The 14,006-nt window shown below is 40.2% G+C and overlaps 1 protein-coding gene across 2 annotated transcripts in view; it reads left to right on the forward strand.

Moving 5' to 3' along the window:
- Positions 1-14,006, forward strand: part of ALK (ALK receptor tyrosine kinase) — a 745,837-nt gene that overhangs the window by 627,175 nt on the left and 104,656 nt on the right. The gene's annotated exons all lie outside the window — the stretch shown is intronic.

Here is a 14,006-nt window from a genome sequence, read left to right on the forward strand (position 1 = left end):
TAAAGCTAAACAAGATGCAGAAGGTCAGATTGAGAGATACAAAGCCAGACTTGTGGCTAAAGGATTCTCTCAAATCTGTGGATCAGACTATGATCAGACTTTTGCTGTTAAGGACTTTCTTAAGCATTGCTGCATCTAGAAACATGAGAACTGAGCATTTGGACGTTAAAACTGCGTTTTTGCATGGTGAAATTGAAGAAGAGCTTTATATGAAGTAACCACCAGGATTCATAGATGAAAAGAATAAGCATTTAGTCTGTAAGCTTCAAAAGGGACTTTATGGATTAAAGCAAGCAGCTAAAGATTGGTCAGACAAGCTAGTCAAGATGCTACTGAGTCAGGGCTTCAAACAAGGCAATGCAGACCCCTGTCTTTATAGCAGACACAGAAATGGGAGATGGACATTTATCCTGACATATGTTGATGACCTGATTATTTGCCATGAAAATGAAACTGACTGTGCTGAGATTATATCCCAACTCAACAAGGAAGTAGAAGTCAAGCACCTGGGAGATGTGAACTTTTACTTGGGGATCCAAATAGAACGTGAACCAGATGGAAGCTATCTTCTTAGCCAGAAGCAGAAAATACTGGAACTGCTACAGAGTCTGAACCTGGAAGGTGTCAATCCAATGCCTACCCCAATGAGTTCTGATTTCTACAGACAAGTACTACCTGATGACTTGCTACCTGACAACAATGATTACAGGACTGCAATAGGCAAGCTCTTGTACTTAGCAATGACAACCAGACCTGACATTGCTACAGCCGTGAGTATATTGTCCAGGAGGGTTAGCACACCCACCACAAGAGACTGGACTGCTGTTAAACAAGTGGTGAAATACTTAAGAGGTACTTTAGACTTTAAACTGAAACTGCCAGCAACTAAAGATTCCACACTACTGGGATATGCTGATGCAGATTGGGCTGGAGAAAGAACAGATCTAAGATCTACCAGTGGCTATGTATTTTTCTATGGGGGGAGTGCTGTAAGTTGGGCGAGCCATAAACAAAGTGTTGTTGCTCACTCATCTACTGAATCAGAATTAGTATCAGTTTCTGAAGCATGTAGAGAATTACAATGGCTTTTAATGTGGTTAGAAGATTTTGGTATTGATGAACCTTTACCTGTACAAATGCTAGAAGATAACCAGAGTTGTATAGCTCTTTCTCTTTCAGAAAAGAACAGTGCACGTACTAAACACATTGGAATTAAAGACCAATATGTAAGAGTCTTACAGGCAGAAGGAACTGTGAAACTTCACTACTGTCCTACTGATATGATGACAGCAGACATCTTGACCAAACCATTGCCAAGAGACAGGTTCCAAGGCCTGCGTGACAAACTGAACATTGTATACCTTGAAAGCATGCAGTGTCGAGAGGGAGTGTTGGAATAAGTGACTTCTGCATGACTGGACACTGGGGGGTGCTGTGTATCTCACTCTAACTGTGATGTTGCCTCTCTTATTTGAACTTCTTGTCTGGGCCAGGAAACCGCCCACTAACTTCCTTTCTTCCCCATGCTGGTTTCACTTCTGTCCTAGCCTTTGACCTGAGCGCATGGTCAATGGCAGCCTGCCACAGTGGGACTTTCCACTGTAGCATTCTCTCACCTGCACACACATGATGGTGTGGTAGAGTGCCCACTTGTCCATAGGGAAAGTATTTCTTTAGACTAGGGTTTCTTTCTATCTACCTTTTTCCTGGAACAAAGCTGTGAACTGGAGATGCTTGAATAAATGTAAGTTTTACCTTTTACATTTATCTCTTGGGAAGTTTCTATAAACTGCACTCACACACACTACTGGGCAGATCCATGACTCTAAACTAAATCTAACAGGGTGGCATGGAGGATCCATAGAAAATGGTGGGTGCAGAGAAAACACAAGAGCTTTAAACTTGCGTGGGAAAATAAAACATTTCCTGATCTTCACATAGCAAGCAGGAAATGTCTTCAACCCATTTTAGGGGGAAAAGATTGCTAGTTTAGCCAAAAAAAACCCCAGATTGAGAAGAAATAAAACATTTTGAGGACATCTTGGGGGAAAAGCTGTGTGAGCTTCCTCCCCAAAATGCCTCTTTTAATGTCTTCAAGGCGTTTTATTTTTGTTGTGCAAAAAAGACCAGTGATTGCTCTCTGCTGATCTGTGCAGATCTGTTACTCATGCTTAATTATCTTACTCTGAGTGCATGTGAGTGACTCCCATGTCTTCCTTTTGATAGCCATCTTTGAATTTAATGGATTTTCAATTGTAATGGTTATGGGAGCATTCTTAAGGGAAGCTGTGAGATCCTGACTGATGTGCCTGAAAGCCAACATTAAATGCTCAGTAGACATCCTAATCCTTGAGTCCTAGAGTGTTATTAAAGGAAAAGTACCGAAAAGGCATAAATACAGAATCACAAACTGAGCTCTGCACTCTAGGGGAAAATTCCCTGTTGACCCACACTATATATGTGAATTTAGTTTTATACAAAGTCATCAAGCAGGTCCAGTATCCTTTGTGACTGCAGGAACTTGGAAGCACACTGACATGCAACACACACACATACTCACACACACAGAGACATCTTGATCAGAGGTGAGGAAGATGGTAAGGAGACAAAGGGAGAGTAGCGAGAGAATCACATTACAGTGGAATAACTCCCTCAGGTTGAAAAGATATGGCTCTTTTTAAACACATTTACATGTATTTTACATCTTACAGGGATGACACATCACAATGCTAGCCAAATGTCTGCATGACAAAATAAAAGTGTGCAGTTAACTTCAAGTGTGGTACAAATTTTAGTTCACTCATTTTCAGTTCATTTTGCTCTTTAACAATTGGATTCATTTTCTATATTATAGGAATTAGAAATAAAATACAATCAGACTTGGAAAAGGGGGCAAATAAAATGTGAATGAAATGTGTTTTAATTAAGGTTTTGCATCTGGATAGTAAAAATGTTATGCACATGTACCAGATTGGAGATTCCCTTCTAGGTGCGTGTGAAGGGATCTTATGGTTTTGGTGGACTTGAAACTGGGTATCAGTAGCCAGTGTGATGCAGCAAAGAGGCAAATTTGATCTTAGCATTCATCAACAGATGCATAGTGCCTAGATTACATGAGATGTCACAGTACCACTGTATATTGGCCTAATCAGATTCCATTTGAAGTATTATGTCTGGTTCTGGTGGTCTTTTTATAGGAAGAACATAGGGATTTTAGAGCAGGTCCAGAGGAAAATGATGAAAATGTTTAGGGGTTTGTAAACTAAGCCTTATGGAGAAAGGCTGCAGGAATTAGGAATGTTACAGCTGGAGGAGATTGAGGAGGGGGATATGATCACCCTTTTTAAGTATCTGAAGGGATGTGATTTAAAGGAGGGTAGGGCTCCATTTCAATTGGTAGTGGAGGATAGGACTCATAATAATGAGTTTAAATTATGGGTGGGGACATATCAGTGGTATATTAGGAAACACTTTTCAACAATAAGGGCAGCTCAGTGGTGGAATTGGCTGTTATTTCTCCCTCCTTGACGCTGTTTAAGTGGACACTGAACATCTATTTGTCAGACATACTTTAGGTTATCCTGACCAGTTTGGATTAAATTATTTGGGACTGTGTCCCTCCCTGTCTGCAGTGCTTGCCTTCAATGAATATGCATCCCTGCATCTGCCCCACGCAGGGGCTGAGCCAGTTGCAATAATAAAAATTACGTTAGCCACTCTCCAATTGCAATGGCCTTGATCCAAGTGCTTCTGCTCCCACTGGCTTGTTTTCAGCCTAAACAAGTAGAAGATCCATTCATGAATTACTTGGCAGCACATCTAGTATAGCCCTAATAACAACCTTACTTAATCACAAGATGTAAAGCTCTTTAAAGAGCATGTGGAGCAAGAGTGCGCTCCTGATGTAATCTCTTCTAGCGCTTGGGTGAATGAGTTGTGATGCTAAACATGCTGATTCTCTTCACTCTTTGATGTCAAATAACTGAACTGTTTCCAGAGCTCACCCAAGGCCAGTTTCACGATTAAATATTAAACCTTCCCCAGTTATTTAGCATGTTGTTCAAAGGTTGTTCTCTCTCTTTTTTTGAGGATTTCCGTTTTTTCATTGACTAAGCAGATCCCCATAGACTACTGATCACATGACACTATGAAAAATTCTCAGTTTTGGGAACATGTCTCTCCTGTTTCAAGAGCCATTTCATGTTATTGGAATGCTACAGACTTCTGGAAAAGGAATTTATAGTGCCCTTTCACAAAGTTTAAGAACATAAGAATTCTGCTGGATCAGAGCAAAGATCAATTGGTCTGGCACTCTGGACCATTCTGCACAGCAGAAATAGGATGTCCTGAGGACACCAAAAAAGGTGTCTTGGGAAGGAATGCTGCATAACTTTTCCTCCAAGATGTCCTCAGGATGCCTTATTTCAGCTCAAGGCATCTTTTTTTGAGAACACTTTGAAGTGCACCTTTTTTCCCTAGGCTGCCTGCAAAACGTCTCCAGTCTGGCTGTGCAGAATGCAGACTTCAGGAGGTGTCTTATTTTTTCCTGCCTAACCATTTTGCTCTCTAATTAGTTTCACCAGTTCATTATGTTATTATGGATGTTATGATGTTGTAATGCTTTGATATTATGAGATTGTTGAATTATGAAATGTTACTAGGTTTACTATCATGCTATGAAAACTATTACGTTATTATGTTGATTATGTTATGAGCTTGTTAACCTGTTATGGGAACATTAAGTATTATTAATCTGATATTGGATTATTGTTAGGGTTTATTGTCAGATTGTTAATGTTGTTGTTACTATGGTCAGTTCTATTGTATTATATTACTGTTTATTTCATTATGTTGTACACTGCCCTGAGTCCTTCAAGAGAGGGCAGTACATAAATTAAAATTCCAATCCAAAACCCTAAGCTTGCGCCCGACATTTTGTGTGCATCTGAAGCAGGGGCATATTGGGGGGGAAGGATGCCTGGGGCAAAATGGTGCCTGGGCCCTGCCCCCCGTGGGCCCCACCCCCTGAAGAGGCCCCCCTGCCCACTTACTTTATTTCAGGCAGCAGCCGGCTAAAAAAACAGCCTGCTCCAGCCACCAGGGCCAAGCTGGTGGGGTGAGAGGGCGGGAAGAAGGAGGGGTGTGGGTGGCAATTTGTGCCCCGCACGTGACCCCAATGGTGTGTGCCCGGGGCAGTGTGCCCTACACCACCCCATTATCATTATGCCACTGAGCTGAAGGGATTCTCCCCACCACCATTTGCTGAAGGTTGCCTCAGGACATTTACTCTGCAGGCTCTAATCCTAAGCACCTTTTCAATCCAAAAATTGCATAATTCTGCTGCTGGAATTCCGGTCGTGAGCAAGACCTGCTGGAGTGGGCACATGGCAACCCTACTAGCACTTTATGCCCTTCTTGTGAGCTTCTTGGAATATCTGGTTGTCCATTACAGGAAACAAGGGTCTGTTCCGCGCAGCACAAAGAAGATGTAACTCTAACTGGATGTGGGGAGTGATGAGGTAATATTAGGGTCCTGATAGTCTGCTGAAGGAGAATTTTTAGTTCCTTTTGAAACCAGATAGACAACTCTATGTCTGTCAGTGTCCTTCCCTCAATTCAGTGTATTTTTTATTTTTTCAATCTAAGGCAAAAATAGGGGAAAAAACCCTAGAGGGGAAAAAAGACAGAATTTTCTCCCTAATTGACCACAGAAGAAATTTGCTAAATACAAATTGTGCAATCTGTTACATCTCAACCACTCAACTGGTATTAATGAGACTAGTCCATCAGTTTGATGGGAATTGTAGAGATGTAATAGTGGACAGGTATTAACCCATTGAATTTTCTAGGTATTCTGGATGGTCAACTTGCCTTTGGCCTGCCTTCATTAATCATTTTTCAAGACTGTTAGGGTTCTCTTCCTGCCCTGTTCAACCCATTGTGCTTGTGACTTCTCATAAATGGATCCATCTTGTGGTGACAGGGAAGATGGATGAGTGCCAAAGGAGGTAAAGGAACTCACCAATGATATACAGTGTAGGATAACCTGAAGCAAGTTACTTAAACAATTTTTGGATTTGATGTAGCACTCGTGCTGAATTGATTTGAGAAGTGGTAAGAAAAGGTTATTTGTTAGAGGTTCAGTGACATTTGGCATACATTTCTATTTTTAATTTGTCAGGGATACAATATTGTGTTATAGAAACTTGTCCTAGGCTAAAATTACAGCTTTGAGGATTTCATTTGAGGAAATCTATAATGAATTGTTGAGTACACTTGCTAATTGTTTTTAAATGTGCTCTTTTGGGTTATTCTATCTAGCAGGTCAAATCACTTGGGTATCTGAAGACCAGTTTTTGATATAATGCAGAGAATTAAGAATCAAAGTTTAGAGTCAGCAGATAGAAGTCCATGTTCTCCATGTCCTTATGGATTAAGTCCTTATCAAATAAATTGCCAAGCTAAGTATCTTACTTTTTGAACTATCCCTAGCTAGTGACAGGTTTTAGTCAAGACTAATGCTTTTAGTCTAATCCAAATATCAGTCTTACTGGTGAGCAGATTTCAGCAAATGCAAATTCCTCCACCTGAATGAGTAATTCTTTGGGGAAGTAATACTGCAGAGTCTTTTTTGCATGCATTATCATCCTACAATGTTTATTCTGGATCTTGATTTAATTTGCTGGTGTTCTGGATTGCTAAACTTGCTGGTAGAGCATCAGAATTTGTGGTTTCATATTTGCTTCTTGTGCAAATGACAAGATGATAAGTGCTGAAATTCTTACCTATTATAATCAGAGTGCAATTAAAAAGAGTTAAGTCTGGATAACGGATGTCTTTATTATGTTCTAAGAGATTGTTGTTATATATTGAGAGAGGAAAAGGATCAGTGCAGGAGACAATAATGGTATAAGAGCTGTGTTTATTGGAACACAGTAGCCAACTGAACAAGCAGACAACAATTACCTGCAGTAACTCTAACCCTGTTACTGCCAGGAAAATAGGAAAAATATTTTCCTCAGCCTATCGCTGAACTACACTAGCTGAGGACCAGAGCAAAGAGACCAGTGTTGTCCAAAAGCCTCCATAAGGCCTGGAAAGGACGTGTACATGTGATTGTGCCAATGTTTTACATGGTTTCCCTCTTGCTTTTGTCCCTTTTAGGATTTACATGTAAGCCCCTCAGTGTTGAATTTACTGTCTGCCCCATGCTTAGGCTTATATCTTAGTTAGGTTTTCCAGTTGATTTAAGGTTTGTTAATGCTGGGTTAGGATATTTTGCTTATACCCTTTTCTTGTAAATTCGTTAAATTAGGAAATGTTATTTTTGATATTTGTATCTGTTAGTAAGAGCAATAGCTTATAGCAGCTGATATTAAGACTCAAGGAAGGTAGTCTTGGAATTCAGTTTGGGCCAACACCAGATAAATCTCTTTAGCGAAAACAAAGACCCTTTTGGAATTACAAATTGAATCTGATGACGGCACCCCAGATATCCCAGCCGTTGAAGAACGTGCCAAGATTGCCATTGGACCATTTGAAGTTTCTTTGTTGCGGGACTGAGGAGCGGGAGCCTCAGGACATAATTCAAGGAAGCAGCCCATCAGATAACCAGATACCTGGGTGTGTTAATTGCCTCACCCAGTTTTATGAATGGACACTCTCCGCTCCCTGTTTCAGCACTATCGTAAAGTCTCGCAAGAAGACGCCTGACAGCCAGATCTCATGGTCCCATTCACAAAGTTGTAATTGTACCTTTCTTTTATGTGTTGATGTTTCTTTATTGTTGCAAGGTAAGGGACCTGCCCCCTTTCCTGCCCCCTTGCCCTCTTCTGATCTTTCTGTATAAAGGGTCCTGCGCTTGGCTACGAGAGCGCGATTCCCCTGCCTGAGTTTTAGCAACCACTTCCGAATAAAATACTTTGCTTTTAAAGAACACCAGCTTCCTGCGCCTCACTACGTTGCCTGAGCTGAAATCACTTAATGTTACCCGAGCAGCAGTGGTAACAACTCCTCCCCCAGTTATGGTCAGAAGACCTGAACCTCTCCTTTTTAAAGAGCCTCTGGAAGTTGTCCTTAAAACAGCAGCACCAGTGTACATAAGAACATAAGAAAGAGCCTGCTGGATCAGACCAGAGTCCATCTAGTCCAGCACTCTACTACTCGCAGTGGCCCACCAGGTGCCTTTGGGAGCTCACATGCAGGAGGTGAAAGCAACGGCCTGCTGCTGCTGCTGCTCCCAAGCACCTGGTCTGCTAAGGCATTGCAATCTGAGATCAAGGACGATCAAGATTGGTAGCCATAGATCAACTTCTCTTCCATAAATCTGTTCAAGCCCCTTTTAAAGCTATCCAGGTTTGTGGCCATCACCACCTCCTGTGGCACCACCTCCTGTGGCAGCATATACCAAGCACCAATCACGCGTTGCGTGAAGAAATGTTTCCTTTTATTAGTCCTAATTCTTCCCCCCAGCATTTTTAATGTTTGTCCCCTGGTTCTAGTATTGTGAGAAAGAGAGAAAAATTTATCTCTGTCAACATTTTCTACCCCATGCATAATTTTATAGACTTCAATCATATCCCCCCTCAGACATCTCCCCTCCAAACTAAAGAGTCCCAAACGCTGCGGCCTCTCTTCATAAGGAAGGTGCTCCAGTCCCTCAATCATCCTCGTTGCCCTTCTCTGCTCTTTTTCTATCTCTTCGATATCCTTTTTGAGATGTGGCGACCAGAACTGAACATAGTACTCCAAGTGCAATCACACCACTGCTTTATATAAGGGCATGACAATCTTTGCAGTTTTATTATTAATTCCTTTCCTAATTGTCCCCAGCATAGAGTTTGCCTTTTTCACAGCTGCCATGTATTGAGTTGACATTCCCATGGAACTATCAACTAAGATGCCCAAATCCCTTTCCTGGTCTGTGACTGATAGCACTGACCCCTGTAGCGTGTATGTGAAGTTTGGATTTTTTGCCCCTATGTGAATCACTTTGCATTTTGCTACATTGAACTGCATTTGCCATTTCTTAGCCCACTCACCTAATTTATAAAGGTCTGCTTGGAGCTCTTCACAATCTTTTGTGGTTCTCACCATGCTACATAATTTGGTATCATCCTCAAACTTGGCCACCACGCTACCCACCCCTACTTCCAGGTCATTTATGAATAGGTTAAAGAGCACTGGCCCCAATATGGATCCTTGGAGGAGACCACTCCCTACATCTCTTCATTGTGAGAACTTCCCACTTACACCCACTCTTTGTTTCCTGTTTCTCAACCAGTTTTTAATCCATAGGTTGACTTCCCCTCTTATTCCTTGATTGCTGAGTTTTCTCAATAGTCTCTGGTGAGGAACTTTGTCAAAAGCCTTTTGGGAATCCAAGCAGACAATGTCCACTGGTTCCTCCTTATCCACATGCCCATTTACGCCCTCAAAGAACTCTAGTAAGTTTGTAAGGCAGGACTTGCCTCTGCAAAAGTCATGCTGACTCTTCCTCAGCAGGACTTGCTTTTCTACATGTTTTATAATTCTATCTTTAATGATAAATTCTACTAATTTGCCAGGAACAGATGTCAAACTGACTGGCCTGTAATTTCCTGGGTCCCCCCTAGACTGTTTCTTAAAGATTGGTGTGACATTGGCCATCTTCCAGTCTTCAGGGATGGAGACTGATTTCAGGGATAAGTTGCATATTAAAGAGAAGATCAGCAATTTCATGTGTATCACACATGTCTCCTTCCATTTCAATTTCTTCAGTGAATACCATGATCACTGGACTGGAACTGAAACAAAGAAAATAGAATATTTAATATGAGGATGTATTACAAGTATAACATTTTTGTAAGCTCTGTTGATAAAAAGAAGATGTCACAGCCTTAAAAATGGGTAGCTGAAAGTCAGTTTAAAATGTTCTAAAGTTTAGGGTTGTAAGTGAGAAAGGGCACATTTCATAGACATTTTTTTGCATCCCATGAATGGTGCCTCCCTATTTTGCACTCCTTTGTGAAAGGCTATAAGTGTGTAATTATGAGGCAAGTAGTATGATGATTCCTTCTTGATCCAGTTCAGCATATATTCCCAAAGGCAGAATATGGGAGGGGCACTGACTCAGGTAGTTTTTGCATTGTCATAATGCCCCGGGGATCTTACGTGCCGTGGTGCTTTTTTCTCAGTTTTTTGACTCTGCATTCTTCCTGGTTCTTCCCGGTTCTTCCTGGGAGTCGAGGCAGGGATAGTACATAATGCCCCTGATGTTTCCGCACAACCCTACGGTGTGATGAAAAAAACGTGGATTTTAGACAGGGGATGTTTGAAAGTGCCCTGAACAGGAGGGGAGTCATTCTCTCAAACATACATGTATTTTAGACAGGGGTGGGACCAGAGCAGCGAGGTGGGAAAAATGGCCCCAGTTCTGCTGCTGTGGTGTTTTCACAGCAGCAGAAGCACACAGAAGCAAACGGAGTCACACAGGGGCATTTCAAAAGAACCTCCATTTGCCGGTTTTTGAAAGCCGTGGGGAAAAAGGGGAAATGGTGGTGCAATGCAGGGGCTGACCCAGTGCAGCTTCGAGGACCGTGAAGAATTCCAGGCTGCACTGGGATATTCCCCGTGCTAACATCGGTACAATTTCACTGTGAAAAAACATCCTCAGATATGCATGTGAAGCCAATGAGAGCCAATTTGCTAGAATTGATGCATCTAAATCTGGATTAGGGCAAAGGGCTCATGGTGGATCATTTCTTGGAATGAAACTTTTTGTACAGTGTTACATAACCAAAGACTTTGCACAAAGTGAGGGCTTTGTTTGGCAGGCTCAGGGAGAATTGTCATGTTGCCAAAACTGTGTCACTCAGGATGTTATTGTGCATTACATGTGTTTAATTTGGTTTAATTAAAATATTTATATTCTTCGTCTTCATATAAATATCTTTGAACCAGCTTATAGTAATTAAACCAGTAAAAAATCAATTAAAATAGTAATGACATCAGAATGCCCGACACAGTATAAGAACAGTTATTATATGAATTGAACAGTTAAAAATTCCCAGTTATTATATGAATTGGACAGCTAAAAATTCCCAGTTATTATATGAATTGGACAGCTAAAAATTCCCAGTTATTGTATGAATTGGACAGCTAAAAATTCCCAGTAAAAAGAGAGACAAGAACTAAAGATTCCCAGTATAGTGGGAGTAGGGACCTAAAACTCTTAATGGTACAAAAATGTCCCTGCCTGATAGCTAAGAATACAAATTTGGTGTCAGGTGGGGAGTGCACATACATCTGAAAAAGCCCTGCCTTATCCACCTTGCTTCAGAATGGGCACCAAGCAAAGTCCCTGATAAAGACATTCACTGATTGGCTATGATCATACATTGGAAAAGAAAAAAAAATCCCTAAAAATGGTAGGGTTGCCCCTTTTCAGATTGGAAAATACCTGAGAATGTAAGGGGTGGAGCCTGAGGAGAGTGGGGCTCAGAGAGGGGAGGGACCTTAATTGGGTCCACCTTCCAAAGCAGCCATTTTCTTCAAGTGAACTGATCTCTGGCACCTAGAGATTGTTATAATAACAGAAGATCTCCAGCTACCACCTAGAAATTGGCCACGCTAGTAGAGAACAGTAAGGTATTAAGGATATGATCTGTCAGTAATGAAGGGTGTTTTCAAGGGGCTTTATTCATCCATCATTATGTCAGAAATCTTTCTTCATAAAACCACACAGCCACACTAAGGGCTGTTACCTGATTAGATAAAATTGATTAATTGCATCAGATTTAATACATTAATCTATTAATATGCATGAAATTTTATATGTCAAAAATTGTGAAGAAATAATCTGTTACATGATGTAACAATAGGCACTGTTCTGAAAAAGCATTCCTTGAGTTAAAAAGGAGAATATTCTTTCCTGGATTGTGCTCATCACCTGCGGGTTTAGTAATTATTTGCATTTTTAAAAGATACTTTTTTCAAAAACCTGCTGCTCAATTAATCAAGGGCACACTTCAATCAATCAGAAACTTTCTGCATAATTGATCGATTAAACTGATTGATTGATTAAAACTTGCAGCACAGCTAAGTGTTAGATTATGTTGTATTTCTGAATATCAATGTTACAAATTAATTTCGATATGAGAAATAACTGAAATTTATTTGCTGAGGTCTCTAGTATTTTACTGGAAAAACAAGGCATGAAAGATTAACTTAAAACAAATCTCCTACTCTCACAATTTTTCTTCCAGTTCTTCTTCCTACACCTTCATCAGTCCTTTTTTGTTTTTTTTCCCTTTCAGTTTCACTTTATGAGGACTATCTCATCAATCTCCCTTTGCTTCTATCAGCAGACTTAAAACGGAGCTACTTAGAGTAGAGAAGAAAGTCTAGTAGTCTTCCTGCACACACTGCAACCTCCTATCACTTTAGGAAAAGAAAACTATCCACACAAGATTTTCTTTCCAATAGAAAGGTTTTTACTTAGCAGTTGCAAGGTTACACAAGTCAATACTAAATAAGACTAGAGTGCTATACAGAACACTTCAGCAATATTATAACATTAAGCTAGAACAGACTAGAAGACTAGAATAGAAGAGAAGAGAATCCTGCATATATACAATGCACAGCTTTATACATTCAAGCTAGGTACTTTTCCCGTCAACAGTTTCCCATTGGACCAGAGTCACTGTTTATTTATTTATTTATTTATTTATTAGATTTGTAGACCGCCCCATCCCCAAGGAGCTCTGGGCGGTGCACCAGAGTTGAATGCACCAATCACATTAAAGGTCAACTGGACCTGGTTGCCCACAGACTTCCCAGCTCCTGGCCTTTGGTGCTGGGCAAACCTTTTTGCTGCCTAGAAAATGACCTTGTGTACCTTTGTTTTATATATTATGACAGCTTCCCCCCCCCCCCCCACAATATCTTGTGGTCCTCCACAGACATGTCCTTAGTCCTCTTCTGTTCTCCCCATATATATTGTTCCTAGATGGACTGATCAAGCCCCCTGGTTTTTCATACCATCTGCTTGCTGAAGACAGCCATCTCTACTTGTCTGCCTTTCTTCTTCTTGAAGAATGGTAATATACAAAGAAATTATTAACAAACAAGGGGAAATTAAATTGTGGCAAACAATAATGACAGAGGGAGGCAAAATACAATGGTTGACATATTTTCAGATTTCATCTAGACTTAACAGAGAATTAAGTTCACAGAATGGAAAATTATGGGATTTAACAGATTTTGAAAAAGAGATTATAACAAACAACATTTGGTGGGCAGAATATATCAGATTCTACTGAAAATGGAAGCAGAGATGGAAGAAGTAAAAGCATGCATGATAAAATGGCTGCAAAACTTCAAGGAAGAGATAACTTTTCAACAGTGAGAATCATTATGGATTATAAACATTAAACTCACCTCAAGTCAGATACTGAAGGAGAATTGGTATAAAATGTTTTTAGATTGTATTTGACACGGAAATGATTAAGAAGAGGACTAAACAACATGATGGTATCTGCTAGAGATGCAATGAAGAGGTTGGAACTTTTTTCATTTGTGGTGGACTTGTAAAAAAAACAAGTTCTGGTTAGAAACAAATAAGGGGATAATCAAATTTAAATTTCCTGTCACTGCAAAAACAATGCTGTTGGGTATACTACCAGAAAAGCTTCCTAAGAAACTGAATGAACTGTGTTGGCACTTAATAACTGCTGCAAGAGTTATAACTGCAACAAACTGGAAATCTGATAGAATGCTGGGAGGATAAAATCAGAGAATACGCTATTATGACCAAATTAACTAATCTTGTGAATCAACGTCCAAAAAATGAATTTGAGGAGAAATGGAGTCCCTTATTTTTCATATAAATCCGACCTGACCATGTAAAAACAAAATATCTTGAAATCTGGAATTTAACAATGTTTAAGATATAATAAATGGATTAGTAAAAATATTTAGAAGGAAATAAATGATAAAGATTTTAAAACTTTATACATTCTCTCTAA

This window comes from Sphaerodactylus townsendi, linkage group LG01 (genome assembly GCF_021028975.2).
Source record: "Sphaerodactylus townsendi isolate TG3544 linkage group LG01, MPM_Stown_v2.3, whole genome shotgun sequence".
Taxonomy (NCBI): domain Eukaryota; kingdom Metazoa; phylum Chordata; class Lepidosauria; order Squamata; family Sphaerodactylidae; genus Sphaerodactylus; species Sphaerodactylus townsendi.